Below are 5,152 nucleotides of genomic sequence, written 5' to 3' on the forward strand. Positions count from 1 at the left end.
GTTGATTTATTTTCCAAGTACTCGTTAGTTTCTTGAATATGTATTTGCTTTAATTATATTTGATATAACATTCAGTTACTTTGATAATTATATGAATATATGTTATGTCTGGATATTGAATTTGTTAGTAACTCCATACTAGCGGAGTGTAGTTAGTCTTTATGCACATCATATCTGTATTCCTAGCTGGTGAGAGAGACAGCAGCATATGCGCGCCCAATTATCCCAAAATGGTCAACTTTGGTGTCATTGAATTATCTTTGGGTGTCATCTGATCTTTGACATGTATTCAACTATCATATGTTAATATGCTTAGTATGTATATTTATATTAAGATATGTATGACTTATAAATTATTAATATTTAAGATGTATATTAAATGTTATTCTCTCACTGAATTGGTTGAACTCACCATTTATTTTATATTATTTTCATGTTCTTAGTTTATGTTAGCAAGTTGATCTTGTTGTTAATTTGTTCCTCCTTCACTTTTATTTGACATGTCTTGCTTGTTTCCGTGATAATTACTTTTAATTTGTCATAGAGTGCTAGACTATTACACTATTTTATCTAAAGTTTGGGTGTTATATAATGTAACACGTATTGCGAACCCTTGTCTTGTTTTTATATGATGAAGAGATATTTTAAAAGTTTATAAAATGCTCCGTATTTTAAAGCTGTGGTTTCCTCACCGTTATTGCTAGGATATTCATGATTTGGAAGAGTCAAAGCCAACCATTTTAATAAATTGGTTCAAGACTTGGACCTGAGGCGAGACAATATCATATATTGATAAAAAGGAATCTCCCAGAGTTTAGAAGACTTTTTTTTTTTTAATAATAATAGAATTTGTGTTATTTATTTATGATTAAAAAAGTATTAAGTTATTTTAAAAAAGATTTTTTTTAGAAATGTATTAAAAATATATATTTTTTATTTTTTAAAATTATATTTTAATATTAAAATGATAAAAAAAATATTTTTTAAAAAAATATTTTAACAAATCTATCATTTCAGCACTCCCAAACTAGAGCCAGCGACAAAAGACTATTTCTAGACGACATCTTTTTTTTCAATGAATGGAATACAACTCTTTTTTTTTAACTTTATTTTTAAATTATTTTAATGTATTAATATAAAAAATAAATTTTAAAAAATAATAAAAAATATTTTAATATATTCTTAAATAAAAACCATTTCAATAAACAATAGTTATTGTAATTCCAAACATTATCTAAAATTACAAAATGTTTTAATAAATATTAAGAACTATCAACCACTGTCCCATCAAAAAAACTAAATGAAAACAGACTCTTCACGTAACCAATAAAACAATTTGGGTGTTATATAATGTAACACGTATTGCGAACCCTTGTCTTGTTTTTATATGATGAAGAGATATTTTGGAAGTTTATAAAATGCTCTGTATTTTAAAGCTGTGGTTTCCTCACCGTTATTTCTAGGATATTTCATGATTTGGAAGAGTCAAAGCCAACCATTTTAATAAATTGGTTCAAGACTTGGACCTGAGGCGAGACTATTTCATGTATTGATAAAAAGGAATCTCCCAGAGTTTATAAGACTTGTTTTTTTTTAATATAATAATAATAGAATTTGTGTTATTTATTTATGATTAAAAAAGTATTAAGTTATTTTTAAAAAAGATATTTTTTTTAGAAATGTATTAAAAAATATATATTTTTTATTTTTTAAAATTATATTTTAATATTAAAATGATAAAAAAATATTTTTTAAAAAATATTTTAACAAATTTATCATTTCAGCACTCCCAAACCAGAGCCAGCGACAAAAGACTATTTCTAGACCACATCTTTTTTTTCAATGAATGGGAATGCAACTCATTTTTTTAACTTTATTTTTAAATTATTTTAATGTATTAATATAAAAAATAATTTTTTTTTAAAATATATTATTTTAATATATTCTTAAATAAAAACCATTTCAATAAACAATAGTTATTGTGATTTCAAACATTATCTAAAATTACAAAATGTTTTTAAAAAATATTAAGAACTATCAACCACTGTCCCGTCAAAAAACTAAATGAAAACAGACTCTTCACGTAACCAATAAAACAACCTCAAAAAGGAAAATTACATATCTACCCCTTCCCACTTCTCCCTCCACCAGAAGAGAACCAGACCCACCAGCCGTGCCACACTCTTCCTCCACACCTTCAAGCCAACGCCAAACTCCAGCTGATAACCCATAGATGCCCTGCCCCCTTCTTCCTCCTTTCAAACCGACGGAAAGCCCACAAACCATCCGATCTCTTCCCAAAATCCAAACACCAGATATCTCCGCACCATCACTAGCAGCAGAACCGTGAAAACACAGTCGTGCCACTATCCTCGGCACTATAAAATTACAATTACATTACAAAATTACAATTACATTACGAAAAAAAAAAAAGTTTTTACTGTAGCACGCACTGCGGATACAGACTCATCTACACTGTGGGTTTATAAGGGTTGATGATTTAATCCTAAAAAGGAATGGAGGGAGACAGAAAAGATTGTGTGTTTGTTTATTGCTTAGATATCATCAAAGCATGTCAAAGGTGCCATTCTTTCTCTTGATTCTGGTTTCATTTAGGGTTTGATTTTGTTGGTCTCATTTAGGGATTGACTGGCTCTGTATTTCGGAGAAAGATCCCCCTCCCCAATTCCCTTTTATTTGTCTAGGCTGATTTTTGAACCGTGAGGATTTTACTTGCTTGCTTAGTGTATTGTTAGTTCAAAATACAATAAAAATGATTCTTAATTAATGGTAGTCTTAAATTTTAAGATTTATCTGGTTGAATGTTCTTTAAATTTTAAGATTTATCTGGTTGAATGTTCTTTCCTTTAATTATAATTTTTGTTTCAATATCGCAACTGGAAATTTGAGCTAGCCTGGGCCCTATAACAGAGATACTCGACTTCACAAGCAAGCTGCTTTCAGGTTTGGGTCAAGCCTTACGGGAATGCTTTGAAAATGCAAGTAGTGGAAAGCTCTAATGAAGGAATATTACTAGATTACTCCTTTTGCATGTGTTTGTTCAAAAGATGGATTTCTTTTGTTTGCGAAACACTTGGAACTTGGATTGCTTAGCATGCTGATTTTGTTTTCTGAATTTATGCTCATTTTCCAAAATTACAATTTGGAAGTTTTTGTTTTTCACTTGATTCTTTGCATTCCATCACTTCAGAGATCTCATTCGAACAAGCACAAATCCGTGATCAATCCCGTGCACATCATTTTCGATTACCAACATGCCTGCTGCTTTTTGGATTTCGATAACTTTTTTTTCCCTTTTTTCTCCCTTTGTAGCTGGCACTAACAAAGATCACCGTGTTTCAAGTCCGGTCGGTTTTCTGAGCGTGTTCGAAGGAGGCTGTCCTCAGCAGATCTGGAGTTGTCTTCTCTGCTGGAACTGTCCCAGGAAACGTTCGGTAATCCATGAACTCGAGACTTTTCTTTGAGTTTCATGGTTCATATTTTTGTTAGATAAGCTATGCAAATTCATCCATGCCTGTGAACAAAACTGATTGAATTAGCAATTTTTCCTTCGATAAATTGCAACATTTGTGCAACCTTTTTTAAAATTTGATGAAAGAAGAATTTTGATGTTTCAGATCTATATCTAATAGAAGGGCCAAAGTTGAAGGGAAACACGTAACAAGTGCAAATTAGATATAATTTTTTTCTCCACCGGGAGGCCAGACGTGAGACTTTCTTTTAACAGACCAGTCATGTAGTAAATCTGGGTCAACATTATTACTGGTGGCGTTTATAGAAACGTGCACTCACCTCCAGTCCACACGTAGCGCCTAAACCCAATTAATTTTCAGGTGCTGGCCCAAGCACCCCTTAATGGGTCCGGATATTGTACTTGGACCCAATTATTTTAAGTGGAGCATGACACAAGTCTAGATGGTCTAGGCATAACACCTAGACCTATTTAATTAGGGTGTTAGGTGCTACAAGATGTAATTTTTTAAGGGTGCTGAACATGTACTCTAACACCTTCATGAACTTGGGCAAACATGTTTTTCAAAGTTTTTTCTAGTACTCCATGCAGATTTTTTAGTATTTTATATTAATTCAATACATATTATTTTTAAGTAAAAATATAACTCAAAATATCATAAAGGTAAAGGTACACTTCAACCTCTTATCTTTATAAAAGAACAAGACTTATGGGTTATAAATGTCCTATGAATTCTTCAAGTTTTAGGTTCACAATCTCTTCATCTTTTTCAGCATACATATTTTGAGAATTTATCTCTCTAAAATATCATTGTACTTTCTTTTTTTAAAAAGTTTCTAACTTAATCAACGAAAAGTCCACACATTCATCAAATAAATTTTTTTCAGGTACTAATTACTAGACACTATCTACTACCAGCTACTAACTATCTAGGCTTTCTATATCATATCATAAAATATCTTGGCCGGAGAGAATAAATAAAACTGCTTGAATTAAGAATTAATTAATTATCTAACATATTAATTTTATTTTTAAAAATCTTGCATTTAGGGACTTATCAACTAATATTTCATATAGACTAAGAGACGAGGATATACCTTAAAGGAATCGAGAGTCCTATAAATTTTAGGTACCATTTTCTTCTCATGAAACGCTTTTTCAATACAAAACTTGTCAAGATACTGTGAACCTGAAGGTGGAACGTCCAATACCTCCTCTTGAAAATCAACCGTCTAGCTGATTCATACCCACATCATCAAATGTGAAAATAAAAAATTTGGAAGAGGAGGATTCCGAACCATTTGCATTTGCTTGGAAATTTCTCATATTGACATCTAATGTCAACAAGACAGGCAAAGCAGATGCACTTGGATATATGGATATATCACGTATGATTCTATGGAGTGGGATTAATACTAATCAAAGTTATTTGTTGTCTTATTTCATTGCGTTTACCTTGACTAAATCAAAGTACATGCGTTTACATTAGCATCAGATTCTAATTTTTAAGGTGTCGTTGGTAAGGGGCTCCGCTCCCCGGCCCCTTATCTTCTTGGGTTTGAATTTTCTAAGATATTATCAAATTGTAAATACATATAACTGCGGATGACTTATTTAATATCTGAAATTTCTTAGAACATTGTGCTCGCATGTTATCAC

General features: G+C 31.0%; 1 long non-coding RNA gene across 1 annotated transcript; it reads left to right on the forward strand.

Annotated features, from left to right (window-relative positions):
* The first annotated feature begins 2,109 nt into the window (after positions 1-2,109).
* On the forward strand, positions 2,110-3,637 carry LOC140954923 (uncharacterized). The gene is made up of 2 exons (XR_012168576.1): positions 2,110-2,964; positions 3,334-3,637. It is a non-coding gene; the product is annotated as an uncharacterized lncRNA (long non-coding RNA).
* Positions 3,638-5,152: the final 1,515 nt, after the last annotated feature.

This window comes from Populus alba, chromosome 18 (assembly GCF_005239225.2).
Source record: "Populus alba chromosome 18, ASM523922v2, whole genome shotgun sequence".
In the NCBI taxonomy this organism is placed as follows: domain Eukaryota; kingdom Viridiplantae; phylum Streptophyta; class Magnoliopsida; order Malpighiales; family Salicaceae; genus Populus; species Populus alba.